This window comes from Taudactylus pleione, unplaced genomic scaffold (assembly GCF_031769625.1).
Source record: "Taudactylus pleione unplaced genomic scaffold, aTauple2 ptg000085l, whole genome shotgun sequence".
In the NCBI taxonomy this organism is placed as follows: domain Eukaryota; kingdom Metazoa; phylum Chordata; class Amphibia; order Anura; family Myobatrachidae; genus Taudactylus; species Taudactylus pleione.
Genome location: NW_028284487.1, coordinates 10,467,887 through 10,483,976, shown reverse-complemented (window position 1 = coordinate 10,483,976; position 16,090 = coordinate 10,467,887). Strand labels below are relative to the sequence as shown.

Genomic DNA, 16,090 nt, shown 5'->3' with positions numbered 1-16,090 from the left:
TTATTAGCACCACGCTCTAACAAACTGAGCTAACCGGCCAAACATAAAAGCATCAGCAAACTCAAAAATGCCAAATGTACCTAAAACAGGAGAACATTCAGTATTTCAAAGATCAGCAATATTGAGTAGAGGAAGACTCTAGAACAATGGGTTCCATGGTGTAATGGTGAGCACTTTGGACTTTGAATCCAGTAATCTGATCTCAAATCTTGGTGGGACCTAACTTTGTTCAATTTCCTTAAAGTTGAATTTTAGGATAGCTTATCTATATTTAAACTTTGTATAAATCCCATCATCTTCAGTGGTTTCTTTACTCCAAACTAATTTTGAAGCTGTATCAAATCAGTTTTCAACTGGAGAGATGTTTGTCAAACATTTGAAAATAGGAAAAGTTGCAATAAGAATGCAGTGATACATCACTTGTGCTATGGTTTTAAGATATTCTGGTTTTAAGAATTTTCTTCTTCAGTGTGCACTAATGAGAGTAAAGGTCTGTTCTTCTTCTCTTCTTAAAACTTAGTCCCCCATAGTAGATTCAATCACCAAATAAATGTCCTGATTGATTAATTTGCCTTAGCATTTCTTAGATTTGCCATATTGCTATATTTGAGAAAAAGTTTTCTATATATGCCATATAGAGAAATGCTGCATCAGCCAAAGGATGACATTTTTGTTTATTCCTAACATGGATTTAAAAATTCTCTGTTTTGTATGTGTCTATGATGTTCTCTAGCAAGTTTCAAGGGCTGCTTACTGTAGCCAATGCATTCATCCCACACTTCATGCACTTTGCCGCTGGATAAAATCCCTTCTTGGCATTTCTTGTAGGACAACAAGAAAAAGCACATTGCCCGTATGGGGATAGAACACATGACCTTGGCATTATTAGCACCATGCTCTAACCAACTGAGCTAACCGGCCAAACATAAAAGCATCAGCAAACACAAAAATGCCAAATGTACCTAAAACAGGAGAACATTCAGTATTTCAAAGATTTGCAATATTGAGTAGAGGAAGACTCTCTAATAATGGGTTCCATGGTGTAATGGTGAGCCCTTTGAACTTTGAATCCAGTAATCTGATTTCAAATCTTGGTGGGACCTAACTTTGTTCAATTTCCTTAAAGTTGAATTTTAGGATAGCTTATCTATATTTAAACTTTGTATAAATCCCATCATCTTCAGTGGTTTCTTTACTCCAAACTAATTTTGAAACTGTTTCAAATCAGTTTTCAACTGGAGAGATGTTTGTCAAACATTTGAAAATAGGAAAAGTTGCAATAAGAATGCAGTGATCCATCACTTGTGCTATGGTTTTAAGATATTCTGGTTTTAAGAATTTTCTTCTTCAGTGTGCACTAATGAGAGTAAAGGTCTGTTCTTCTTCTCTTCTTAAAACTTAGTCCCCCATAGTAGATTCAATCACCAAATAAATGTCCTGATTGATTAATTTGCCTTAGCATTTTTTAGATTTGCCATATTGCTATATTTGAGAAAAAGTTTTCTATGTATGCCATATAGAGAAATGCTGCATCAGCCAAAGGATGACATTTTTCTTTATTCCTAACATGGATTTAAAAATTCTGTGTTTTGTATGTGTCTATGATGTTCTCTAGCAAGTTTCAAGGGCTGCTTACTGTAGCCAATGCATTCATCCCACACTTCATGCACTTTGCCGCTGGATAAAATCCCTTCTTGGCATTTCTTGTAGGACAACAAGAAAAAGCACATGGCCCGTATGGGGATCAAACCTATGACCTTGGCATTATTAGCACCACGCTCTAACCAACTGAGCTAACCGGCCAAACATAAAAGCATCAGCAAACACAAAAATGCCAAATGTACCTAAAACAGGAGAACATTCAGTATTTCAAAGATCAGCAATATTGAGTAGAGGAAGACTCTAGAACAATGGGTTCCATGGTGTAATGGTGAGCACTTTGGACTTTGAATCCAGTAATCTGATCTCAAATCTTGGTGGGACCTAACTTTGTTCAATTTCCTTAAAGTTGAATTTTAGGATAGCTTATCTATATTTAAACTTTGTATAAATCCCATCATCTTCAGTGGTTTCTTTACTCCAAACTAATTTTGAAGCTGTTTCAAATCAGTTTTCAACTGGAGAGATGTTTGTCAAACATTTGAAAATAGGAAAAGTTGCAATAAGAATGCAGTGATACATCACTTGTGCTATGGTTTTAAGATATTCTGGTTTTAAGAATTTTCTTCTTCAGTGTGCACTAATGAGAGTAAAGGTCTGTTCTTCTTCTCTTCTTAAAACTTAGTCCCCCATAGTAGATTCAATCACCAAATAAATGTCCTGATTGATTAATTTGCCTTAGCATTTCTTAGATTTGCCATATTGCTATATTTGAGAAAAAGTTTTCTATGTATGCCATATAGAGAAATGCTGCATCAGCCAAAGGATGACATTTTTGTTTATTCCTAACATGGATTTAAAAATTCTCTGTTTTGTATGTGTCTATGATGTTCTCTAGCAAGTTTCAAGGGCTGCTTACTGTAGCCAATGCATTCATCCCACACTTCATGCACTTTGCCGCTGGATAAAATCTCTTCTTGGCATTTCTTGTAGGACAACAAGAAAAAGCACATTGCCCGTATGGGGATAGAACACATGACCTTGGCATTATTAGCACCATGCTCTAACCAACTGAGCTAACCGGCCAAACATAAAAGCATCAGCAAACACAAAAATGCCAAATGTACCTAAAACAGGAGAACATTCAGTATTTCAAAGATTAGCAATATTGAGTAGAGGAAGACTCTCTAATAATGGGTTCCATGGTGTAATGGTGAGCCCTTTGAACTTTGAATCCAGTAATCTGATTTCAAATCTTGGTGGGACCTAACTTTGTTCAATTTCCTTAAAGTTGAATTTTAGGATAGCTTATCTATATTTAAACTTTGTATAAATCCCATCATCTTCAGTGGTTTCTTTACTCCAAACTAATTTTGAAACTGTTTCAAATCAGTTTTCAACTGGAGAGATGTTTGTCAAACATTTGAAAATAGGAAAAGTTGCAATAAGAATGCAGTGATCCATCACTTGTGCTATGGTTTTAAGATATTCTGGTTTTAAGAATTTTCTTCTTCAGTGTGCACTAATGAGAGTAAAGGTCTGTTCTTCTTCTCTTCTTAAAACTTAGTCCCCCATAGTAGATTCAATCACCAAATAAATGTCCTGATTGATTAATTTGCCTTAGCATTTTTTAGATTTGCCATATTGCTATATTTGAGAAAAAGTTTTCTATGTATGCCATATAGAGAAATGCTGCATCAGCCAAAGGATGACATTTTTCTTTATTCCTAACATGGATTTAAAAATTCTGTGTTTTGTATGTGTCTATGATGTTCTCTAGCAAGTTTCAAGGGCTGCTTACTGTAGCCAATGCATTCATCCCACACTTCATGCACTTTGCCGCTGGATAAAATCCCTTCTTGGCATTTCTTGTAGGACAACAAGAAAAAGCACATGGCCCGTATGGGGATCAAACCTATGACCTTGGCATTATTAGCACCACGCTCTAACCAACTGAGCTAACCGGCCAAACATAAAAGCATCAGCAAACACAAAAATGCCAAATGTACCTAAAACAGGAGAACATTCAGTATTTCAAAGATCAGCAATATTGAGTAGAGGAAGACTCTAGAACAATGGGTTCCATGGTGTAATGGTGAGCACTTTGGACTTTGAATCCAGTAATCTGATCTCAAATCTTGGTGGGACCTAACTTTGTTCAATTTCCTTAAAGTTGAATTTTAGGATAGCTTATCTATATTTAAACTTTGTATAAATCCCATCATCTTCAGTGGTTTCTTTACTCCAAACTAATTTTGAAGCTGTTTCAAATCAGTTTTCAACTGGAGAGATGTTTGTCAAACATTTGAAAATAGGAAAAGTTGCAATAAGAATGCAGTGATACATCACTTGTGCTATGGTTTTAAGATATTCTGGTTTTAAGAATTTTCTTCTTCAGTGTGCACTAATGAGAGTAAAGGTCTGTTCTTCTTCTCTTCTTAAAACTTAGTCCCCCATAGTAGATTCAATCACCAAATAAATGTCCTGATTGATTAATTTGCCTTAGCATTTCTTAGATTTGCCATATTGCTATATTTGAGAAAAAGTTTTCTATGTATGCCATATAGAGAAATGCTGCATCAGCCAAAGGATGACATTTTTGTTTATTCCTAACATGGATTTAAAAATTCTCTGTTTTGTATGTGTCTATGATGTTCTCTAGCAAGTTTCAAGGGCTGCTTACTGTAGCCAATGCATTCATCCCACACTTCATGCACTTTGCCGCTGGATAAAATCCCTTCTTGGCATTTCTTGTAGGACAACAAGAAAAAGCACATTGCCCGTATGGGGATAGAACACATGACCTTGGCATTATTAGCACCATGCTCTAACCAACTGAGCTAACCGGCCAAACATAAAAGCATCAGCAAACACAAAAATGCCAAATGTACCTAAAACAGGAGAACATTCAGTATTTCAAAGATTAGCAATATTGAGTAGAGGAAGACTCTCTAATAATGGGTTCCATGGTGTAATGGTGAGCCCTTTGAACTTTGAATCCAGTAATCTGATTTCAAATCTTGGTGGGACCTAACTTTGTTCAATTTCCTTAAAGTTGAATTTTAGGATAGCTTATCTATATTTAAACTTTGTATAAATCCCATCATCTTCAGTGGTTTCTTTACTCCAAACTAATTTTGAAACTGTTTCAAATCAGTTTTCAACTGGAGAGATGTTTGTCAAACATTTGAAAATAGGAAAAGTTGCAATAAGAATGCAGTGATCCATCACTTGTGCTATGGTTTTAAGATATTCTGGTTTTAAGAATTTTCTTCTTCAGTGTGCACTAATGAGAGTAAAGGTCTGTTCTTCTTCTCTTCTTAAAACTTAGTCCCCCATAGTAGATTCAATCACCAAATAAATGTCCTGATTGATTAATTTGCCTTAGCATTTTTTAGATTTGCCATATTGCTATATTTGAGAAAAAGTTTTCTATGTATGCCATATAGAGAAATGCTGCATCAGCCAAAGGATGACATTTTTGTTTATTCCTAACATGGATTTAAAAATTCTGTGTTTTGTATGTGTCTATGATGTTCTCTAGCAAGTTTCAAGAGCTGCTTACTGTAGCCAATGCATTCATCCCACACTTCATGCACTTTGCCGCTGGATAAAATCCCTTCTTGGCATTTCTTGTAGGACAACAAGAAAAAGCACATAGCCCGTATGGGGATCAAACCTATGACCTTGGCATTATTAGCACCACGCTCTAACCAACTGAGCTAACCGGCCAAACATAAAAGCATCAGCAAACACAAAAATGCCAAATGTACCTAAAACAGGAGAACATTCAGTATTTCAAAGATCAGCAATATTGAGTAGAGGAAGACTCTCTAATAATGGGTTCCATGGTGTAATGGTGAGCACTTTGGACTTTGAATCCAGTAATCTGATTTCAAATCTTGGTGGGACCTAACTTTGTTCAATTTCCTTAAAGTTGAATTTTAGGATAGCTTATCTATTTTTAAACTTTGTATAAATCCCATCATCTTCAGTGGTTTCTTTACTCCAAACTAATTTTGAAGCTGTTTCAAATCAGTTTTCAACTGGAGAGATGTTTGTCAAACATTTGAAAATAGGAAAAGTTGCAATAAGAATGCAGTGATCCATCACTTGTGCTATGGTTTTAAGATATTCTGGTTTTAAGAATTTTCTTCTTCAGTGTGCACTAATGAGAGTAAAGGTCTGTTCTTCTTCTCGTCTTAAAACTTAGTCCCCCATAGTAGATTCAATCACCAAAAAAATGTCCTGATTGATTAATTTGCCTTAGCATTTCTTAGATTTGCCATATTGCTATATTTGAGAAAAAGTTTTCTATGTATGCCATATAGAGAAATGCTGCATCAGCCAAAGGATGACATTTTTTTTTATTCTTAACATGGATTTAAAAATTCTCTGTTTTGTATGTGTCTATGATGTTCTCTAGCAAGTTTCAAGGGCTGCTAACTGTAGCCAATGCATTCATCCCACACTTCATGCACTTTGCCGCTGGATAAAATCCCTTCTTGGCATTTCTTGTAGGACAACAAGAAAAATCACATGGCCCGTATGGGGATCGAACACATGACCTTGGCTTTATTAGCACCACCCTCTAACAAACTGAGCTAACCGGCCAAACATAAAAGCATCAGCAAACACAAAAATGCCAAATGTACCTAAAACAGGAGAACATTCAGTATTTCAAAGATCAGCAATATTGAGTAGAGGAAGACTCTCGAACAATGGGTTCCATGGTGTAATGGTGAGCACTTTGGACTTTGAATCCAGTAATCTGATTTCAAACCTTGGCAGGACCTAACTTTGTTCAATTTCCTTAAAGTTGAATTTTAGGATAGCTTATCTATATTTAAACTTTGTATAAATCCCCTCATCTTCAGTGGTTTCTTTACTCCAAACTAATTTTGAAGCTGTTTCAAATCAGTTTTCAACTGGAGAGATGTTTGTCAAACATTTGAAAATAGGAAAAGTTGCAATAAGAATGCAGTGATCCATCACTTGTGCTATGGTTTTAAGATATTCTGGTTTTAAGAATTTTCTTCTTCAGTGTGCACTAATGAGAGTAAAGGTCTGTTCTTCTTCTCTTCTTAAAACTTAGTCCCCCATAGTAGATTCAATCACCAAATAAATGTCCTGATTGATTAATTTGCCTTAGCATTTCTTAGATTTGCCATATCGCTATATTTGAGAAAAAGTTTTCTATGTATGCCATATAGAGAAATGCTGCATCAGCCAAAGGATGACATTTTTGTTTATTCCTAACATGGATTTAAAAATTCTCTGTTTTGTATGTGTCTATGATGTTCTCTAGCAAGTTTCAAGGGCTGCTAACTGTAGCCAATGCATTCATCCCAGACTTCATGCACTTTGTCGCTGGATAAAATCCCTTCTTGGCATTTATTGTAGGACAACAAGAAAAAGCACATGGCCCGTATGGGGTTCGAACAAATGACCTTGGCGTTATTAGCACCACGCTCTAACAAACTGAGCTAACCGGCCAAACATTAAAGCATCAGCAAACTCAAAAATGCCAATTGTACCTAAAACAGGAGAACATTCAGTATTTCAAAGATCAGCAATATTGAGTAGAGGAAGACTCTCGAACAATGGGTTCCATGGTGTAATGGTGAGCACTTTGGACTTTGAATCCAGTAATCTGATATAAAATCTTGGTGGGACCTAACTTTGTTCAATTTCCTTAAAGTTGAATTTTAGGATAGCTTATCTATATTTAAACTTTGTATAAATCCCATCATCTTCAGTGGTTTCTTTACTCCAAACTAATTTTGAAGCTGTTTCAAATCAGTTTTCAACTGGAGAGATGTTTGTCAAACATTTGAAATAAGGAAAAGTTGCAATAAGAATGCAGTGATCCATCACTTGTGCTATGGTTTTAAGATATTCTGGTTTTAAGAATTTTCTTCTTCAGTGTGCACTAATGAGAGTAAAGGTCTGTTCTTCTTCTCTTCTTAAAACTTAGTCCCCCCATAGTAGATTCAATCACCAAATAAATGTCCTGATTGATTAATTAGCCTTAGCATTTCTTAGATTTGCCATATTGCTATTTTTGAGAAAAAGTATTCTATGTATGCCATATAGAGAAATGCTGCATCAGCCAAAGGATGACATTTTTGTTTATTCCTAACATGGATTTAAAAATTCTCTGTTTTGTATGTGTCTATGATGTTCTCTAGCAAGTTTCAAGGGCTGCTAACTGTAGCCAATGCATTCATCCCACACTTCATGCACTTTGCCGCTGGATAAAATCCCTTCTTGGCATTTCTTGTAGGACAACAAGAAGAAGCACATGGCCCGTATGGGGATCGAACACATGACCTTGGCGTTATTAGCACCACGCTCTAACCAACTGAGCTAACCGGCCAAACATAAAAGCATCAGCAAACACAAAAATGCCAAATGTACCTAAAACAGGAGAACATTCAGTATTTCAAAGATCAGCAATATTGAGTAGAGGAAGACTCTAGAACAATGGGTTCCATGGTGTAATGGTGAGCACTTTGGACTTTGAATCCAGTAATCTGATATCAAATCTTGGTGGGACCTAACTTTGTTCAATTTCCTTAAAGTTGAATTTTAGGATAGCTTATCTATATTTAAACTTTGTATAAATCCCATCATCTTCAGTGGTTTCTTTACTCCAAACTAATTTTGAAGCTGTTTCAAATCAGTTTTCAACTGGAGAGATGTTTGTCAAACATTTGAAAATAGGAAAAGTTGCAATAAGAATGCAGTGATCCATCACTTGTGCTATGGTTTTAAGATATTCTGGTTTTAAGAATTTTCTTCTTTAGTGTGCACTAATGAGAGTAAAGGTCTGTTCTTCTTCTCTTCTTAAAACTTAGTCCCCCATAGTAGATTCAATCACCAAATAAATGTCCTGATTGATTAATTAGCCTTAGCATTTCTTAGATTTGCCATATTGCTATATTTGAGAAAAAGTTTTCTATGTATGCCATATAGAGAAATGCTGCATCAGCCAAAGGATGACATTTTTGTTTATTCCTAACATGGATTTAAAAATTCTCTGTTTTGTATGTGTCTATGATGTTCTCTAGCAAGTTTCAAGGGCTGCTTACTGTAGCCAATGCATTCATCCCACACTTCATGCACTTTGCCGCTGGATAAAATCACTTCTTGGCATTTCTTGTAGGACAACAAGAAAAAGCACATTGCCCGTATGGGGATCGAACACAAGACCTTGGTGTTATTAGCACCACGCTCTAACCAACTGACCTAACCGGCCAAACATAAAAGCATCAGCAAACACAAAAATGCCAAATGTACCTAAAACAGGAGAACATTCAGTATTTCAAAGATCAGCAATATTGAGTAGAGGAAGACTCTCTAATAATGGGTTCCATGGTGTAATGGTGAGCCCTTTGAACTTTGAATCCAGTAATCTGATTTCAAATCTTGGTGGGACCTAACTTTGTTCAATTTCCTTAAAGTTGAATTTTAGGATAGCTTATCTATATTTAAACTTTGTATAAATCCCATCATCTTCAGTGGTTTCTTTACTCCAAACAAATTTTGAAGATGTTTCAAATCAGTTTTCAACTGGAGAGATGTTTGTCAAACATTTGAAAATAGGAAAAGTTGCAATAAGAATGCAGTGATCCATCACTTGTGCTATGGTTTTAAGATATTCTGGTTTTAAGAATTTTCTTCTTCAGTGTGCACTAATGAGAGTAAAGGTCTGTTCTTCTTCTCTTCTTAAAACTTAGTCCCCCATAGTAGATTCAATCACCAAATAAATGTCCTGATTGATTAATTAGCCTTAGCATTTCTTAGATTTGCCATATTGCTATATTTGAGAAAAAGTTTTCTATGTATGCCATATAGAGAAATGCTGCATCAGCCAAAGGATGACATTTTTGTTTATTCTTAACATGGATTTAAAAATTCTCTGTTTTGTATGTGTCTATGATGTTCTCTAGCAAGTTTCAAGGGCTGCTTACTGTAGCCAATGCATTCATCCCACACTTCATGCACTTTGCCGCTGGATAAAATCACTTCTTGGCATTTCTTGTAGGACAACAAGAAAAAGCACATTGCCCGTATGGGGATCGAACACAAGACCTTGGTGTTATTAGCACCACGCTCTAACCAACTGAGCTAACCGGCCAAACATAAAAGCATTAGCAAACACAAAAATGCCAAATGTACCTAAAACAGGAGAACATTCAGTATTTCAAAGATCAGCAATATTGAGTAGAGGAAGACTCTCTAATAATGGGTTCCATGGTGTAATGGTGAGCCCTTTGAACTTTGAATCCAGTAATCTGATTTCAAATCTTGGTGGGACCTAACTTTGTTCAATTTCCTTAAAGTTGAATTTTAGGATAGCTTATCTATATTTAAACTTTGTATAAATCCCATCATCTTCAGTGGTTTCTTTACTCCAAACAAATTTTGAAGCTGTTTCAAATCAGTTTTCAACTGGAGAGATGTTTGTCAAACATTTGAAAATAGGAAAAGTTGCAATAAGAATGCAGTGATCCATCACTTGTGCTATGGTTTTAAGATATTCTGGTTTTAAGAATTTTCTTCTTCAGTGTGCACTAATGAGAGTAAAGGTCTGTTCTTCTTCTCTTCTTAAAACTTAGTCCCCCATAGTAGATTCAATCACCAAATAAATGTCCTGATTGATTAATTAGCCTTAGCATTTCTTAGATTTGCCATATTGCTATATTTGAGAAAAAGTTTTCTATGTATGCCATATAGAGAAATGCTGCATCAGCCAAAGGATGACATTTTTGTTTATTCCTAACATGGATTTAAAAATTCTCTGTTTTGTATGTGTCTATGATGTTCTCTAGCAAGTTTCAAGGGCTGCTTACTGTAGCCAATGCATTCATCCCACACTTCATGCACTTTGCCGCTGGATAAAATCCCTTCTTGGCATTTCTTGTAGGACAACAAGAAAAAGCACATTGCCCGTATGGGGATCGAACACATGACCTTGGTGTTATTAGCACCACGCTCTAACCAACTGAGCTAACCGGCCAAACATAAAAGCATCAGCAAACACAAAAATGCCAAATGTACCTAAAACAGGAGAACATTCAGTATTTCAAAGATCAGCAATATTGAGTAGAGGAAGACTCTCTAATAATGGGTTCCATGGTGTAATGGTGAGCCCTTTGAACTTTGAATCCAGTAATCTGATTTCAAATCTTGGTGGGACCTAACTTTGTTCAATTTCCTTAAAGTTGAATTTTAGGATAGCTTATCTATATTTAAACTTTGTATAAATCCCATCATCTTCAGTGGTTTCTTTACTCCAAACAAATTTTGAAGCTGTTTCAAATCAGTTTTCAACTGGAGAGATGTTTGTCAAACATTTGAAAATAGGAAAAGTTGCAATAAGAATGCAGTGATCCATCACTTGTGCTATGGTTTTAAGATATTCTGGTTTTAAGAATTTTCTTCTTCAGTGTGCACTAATGAGAGTAAAGGTCTGTTCTTCTTCTCTTCTTAAAACTTAGTCCCCCATAGTAGATTCAATCACCAAATAAATGTCCTGATTGATTAATTAGCCTTAGCATTTCTTAGATTTGCCATATTGCTATATTTGAGAAAAAGTTTTCTATGTATGCCATATAGAGAAATGCTGCATCAGCCAAAGGATGACATTTTTGTTTATTCCTAACATGGATTTAAAAATTCTGTGTTTTGTATGTGTCTATGATGTTCTCTAGCAAGTTTCAAGGGCTGCTTACTGTAGCCAATGCATTCATCCCACACTTCATGCACTTTGCCGCTGGATAAAATCCCTTCTTGGCATTTCTTGTAGGACAACAAGAAAAAGCACATGGCCCATATGGGGATCAAACCCATGACCTTGGCGTTATTAGCACCACGCTCTAACCAACTGAGCTAACCGGCCAAACATAAAAGCATCAGCAAACACAAAAATGCCAAATGTACCTAAAACAGGAGAACATTCAGTATTTCAAAGATCAGCAATATTGAGTAGAGGAAGACTCTCTAATAATGGGTTCCATGGTGTAATGGTGAGCACTTTGGACTTTGAATCCAGTAATCTGATTTCAAATCTTGGTGGGACCTAACTTTGTTCAATTTCCTTAAAGTTGAATTTTAGGATAGCTTATCTATTTTTAAACTTTGTATAAATCCCATCATCTTCAGTGGTTTCTTTACTCCAAACTAATTTTGAAGCTGTTTCAAATCAGTTTTCAACTGGAGAGATGTTTGTCAAACATTTTAAAATAGGAAAAGTTGCAATAAGAATGCAGTGATCCATCACTTGTGCTATGGTTTTAAGATATTCTGGTTTTAAGAATTTTCTTCTTCAGTGTGCACTAATGAGAGTAAAGGTCTGTTCTTCTTCTCTTCTTAAAACTTAGTCCCCCATAGTAGATTCAATCACCAAATAAATGTCCTGATTGATTAATTAGCCTTAGCATTTCTTAGATTTGCCATATTGCTATATTTGAGAAAAAGTTTTCTATGTATGCCATATAGAGAAATGCTGCATCAGCCAAAGGATGACATTTTTGTTTATTCCTAACATGGATTTAAAAATTCTGTGTTTTGTATGTGTCTATGATGTTCTCTAGCAAGTTTCAAGGGCTGCTTACTGTAGCCAATGCATTCATCCCACACTTCATGGCATTTCTTGTAGGACAACAAGAAAAAGCACATGGCCCGAATGGGGATCAAACCCATGACCTTGGCGTTATTAGCACCACGCTCTAACCAACTGAGCTAACCGGCCAAACATAAAAGCATCAGCAAACACAAAAATGCCAAATGTACCTAAAACAGGAGAACATTCAGTATTTCAAAGATCAGCAATATTGAGTAGAGGAAGACTCTCTAATAATGGGTTCCATGGTGTAATGGTGAGCACTTTGGACTTTGAATCCAGTAATCTGATTTCAAATCTTGGTGGGACCTAACTTTGTTCAATTTCCTTAAAGTTGAATTTTAGGATAGCTTATCTATTTTTAAACTTTGTATAAATCCCATCATCTTCAGTGGTTTCTTTACTCCAAACTAATTTTGAAGCTGTTTCAAATCAGTTTTCAACTGGAGAGATGTTTGTCAAACATTTGAAAATAGGAAAAGTTGCAATAAGAATGCAGTGATCCATCACTTGTGCTATGGTTTTAAGATATTCTGGTTTTAAGAATTTTCTTCTTCAGTGTGCACTAATGAGAGTAAAGGTCTGTTCTTCTTCTCTTCTTAAAACTTAGTCCCCCATAGTAGATTCAATCACCAAATAAATGTCCTGATTGATTAATTAGCCTTAGCATTTCTTAGATTTGCCATATTGCTATATTTGAGAAAAAGTTTTCTATGTATGCCATATAGAGAAATGCTGCATCAGCCAAAGGATGACATTTTTGTTTATTCCTAACATGGATTTAAAAATTCTCTGTTTTGTATGTGTCTATGATGTTCTCTAGCAAGTTTCAAGGGCTGCTAACTGTAGCCAATGCATTCATCCCACACTTCATGCACTTTGCCGCTGGATAAAATCCCTTCTTGGCATTTCTTGTAGGACAACAAGCAAAATCACATGGCCCGTATGGGGATCGAACACATGACCTTGGCTTTATTAGCACCACACTCTAACAAACTGAGCTAACCGGCCAAACATAAAAGCATCAGCAAACACAAAAATGCCAAATGTACCTAAAACAGGAGAACATTCAGTATTTCAAAGATCAGCAATATTGAGTAGAGGAAGACTCTCTAATAATGGGTTCCATGGTGTAATGGTGAGCCCTTTGAACTTTGAATCCAGTAATCTGATTTCAAATCTTGGTGGGACCTAACTTTGTTCAATTTCCTTAAAGTTGAATTTTAGGATAGCTTATCTATATTTAAACTTTGTATAAATCCAATCATCTTCAGTGGTTTCTTTACTCCAAACTAATTTTGAAACTGTTTCAAATCAGTTTTCAACTGGAGAGATGTTTGTCAAACATTTGAAAATAGGAAAAGTTGCAATAAGAATGCAGTGATCCATCACTTGTGCTATGGTTTTAAGATATTCTGGTTTTAAGAATTTTCTTCTTCAGTGTGCAATAATGAGAGTAAAGGTCTGTTCTTCTTCTCTTCTTAAAACTTAGTCCCCCATAGTAGATTCAATCACCAAATAAATGTCCTGATTGATTAATTTGCCTTAGCATTTCTTAGATTTGCCATATTGCTATATTTGAGAAAAAGTTTTCTATGTATGCCATATAGAGAAATGCTGCATCAGCCAAAGGATGACATTTTTCTTTATTCCTAACATGGATTTAAAAATTCTGTGTTTTGTATGTGTCTATGATGTTCTCTAGCAAGTTTCAAGGGCTGCTTACTGTAGCCAATGCATTCATCCCACACTTCATGCACTTTGCCGCTGGATAAAATCCCTTCTTGGCATTTCTTGTAGGACAACAAGAAAAATCACATGGCCCATATGGGGATCGAACACATGACCTTGGCTTTATTAGCACCACACTCTAACAAACTGAGCTAACCGGCCAAACATAAAAGCATAAGCAAACACAAAAATGCCAAATGTACCTAAAACAGGAGAACATTCAGTATTTCAAAGATCAGCAATATTGAGTAGAGGAAGACTCTCTAATAATGGGTTCCATGGTGTAATGGTGAGCCCTTTGAACTTTGAATCCAGTAATCTGATTTCAAATCTTGGTGGGACCTAACTTTGTTCAATTTCCTTAAAGTTGAATTTTAGGATAGCTTATCTATATTTAAACTTTGTATAAATCCCATCATCTTCAGTGGTTTCTTTACTCCAAACAAATTTTGAAGCTGTTTCAAATCAGTTTTCAACTGGAGAGATGTTTGTCAAACATTTGAAAATAGGAAAAGTTGCAATAAGAATGCAGTGATCCATCACTTGTGCTATGGTTTTAAGATATTCTGGTTTTAAGAATTTTCTTCTTCAGTGTGCACTAATGAGAGTAAAGGTCTGTTCTTCTTCTCTTCTTAAAACTTAGTCCCCCATAGTAGATTCAATCACCAAATAAATGTCCTGATTGATTAATTAGCCTTAGCATTTCTTAGATTTGCCATATTGCTATATTTGAGAAAAAGTTTTCTATGTATGCCATATAGAGAAATGCTGCATCAGCCAAAGGATGACATTTTTGTTTATTCCTAACATGGATTTAAAAATTCTCTGTTTTGTATGTGTCTATGATGTTCTCTAGCAAGTTTCAAGGGCTGCTTACTGTAGCCAATGCATTCATCCCACACTTCATGCACTTTGCCGCTGGATAAAATCCCTTCTTGGCATTTCTTGTAGGACAACAAGAAAAAGCACATTGCCCGTATGGGGATCGAACACATGACCTTGGTGTTATTAGCACCACGCTCTAACCAACTGAGCTAACCGGCCAAACATAAAAGCATCAGCAAACACAAAAATGCCAAATGTACCTAAAACAGGAGAACATTCAGTATTTCAAAGATCAGCAATATTGAGTAGAGGAAGACTCTCTAATAATGGGTTCCATGGTGTAATGGTGAGCCCTTTGAACTTTGAATCCAGTAATCTGATTTCAAATCTTGGTGGGACCTAACTTTGTTCAATTTCCTTAAAGTTGAATTTTAGGATAGCTTATCTATATTTAAACTTTGTATAAATCCCATCATCTTCAGTGGTTTCTTTACTCCAAACAAATTTTGAAGCTGTTTCAAATCAGTTTTCAACTGGAGAGATGTTTGTCAAACATTTGAAAATAGGAAAAGTTGCAATAAGAATGCAGTGATCCATCACTTGTGCTATGGTTTTAAGATATTCTGGTTTTAAGAATTTTCTTCTTCAGTGTGCACTAATGAGAGTAAAGGTCTGTTCTTCTTCTCTTCTTAAAACTTAGTCCCCCATAGTAGATTCAATCACCAAATAAATGTCCTGATTGATTAATTAGCCTTAGCATTTCTTAGATTTGCCATATTGCTATATTTGAGAAAAAGTTTTCTATGTATGCCATATAGAGAAATGCTGCATTAGCCAAAGGATGACATTTTTGTTTATTCCTAACATGGATTTAAAAATTCTGTGTTTTGTATGTGTCTATGATGTTCTCTAGCAAGTTTCAAGGGCTGCTTACTGTAGCCAATGCATTCATCCCACACTTCATGCACTTTGCCGCTGGATAAAATCCCTTCTTGGCATTTCTTGTAGGACAACAAGAAAAAGCACATGGCCCATATGGGGATCAAACCCATGACCTTGGCGTTATTAGCACCACGCTCTAACCAACTGAGCTAACCGGCCAAACATAAAAGCATCAGCAAACACAAAAATGCCAAATGTACCTAAAACAGGAGAACATTCAGTATTTCAAAGATCAGCAATATTGAGTAGAGGAAGACTCTCTAATAATGGGTTCCATGGTGTAATGGTGAGCACTTTGGACTTTGAATCCAGTAATCTGATTTCAAATCTTGGTGGGACCTAACTTTGTTCAATTTCCTTAAA

At 35.7% G+C, this 16,090-nt stretch overlaps 3 non-coding genes across 3 annotated transcripts; all 3 read right to left on the bottom strand.

Annotated features, from left to right (window-relative positions):
* Window positions 1–7,904: 7,904 nt before the first annotated feature.
* On the bottom strand, window positions 7,905–7,978 carry TRNAI-AAU (transfer RNA isoleucine (anticodon AAU)). The gene has a single exon. It is a non-coding gene; the product is annotated as a tRNA-Ile (tRNA).
* A 3,454-nt stretch (window positions 7,979–11,432) lies between these two features.
* On the bottom strand, window positions 11,433–11,506 carry TRNAI-AAU (transfer RNA isoleucine (anticodon AAU)). Its single transcript has one exon. It is a non-coding gene; the product is annotated as a tRNA-Ile (tRNA).
* Window positions 11,507–15,812: 4,306 nt separating this feature from the next.
* On the bottom strand, window positions 15,813–15,886 carry TRNAI-AAU (transfer RNA isoleucine (anticodon AAU)). The gene has a single exon. It is a non-coding gene; the product is annotated as a tRNA-Ile (tRNA).
* Between the last annotated feature and the right edge of the window lie 204 nt (window positions 15,887–16,090).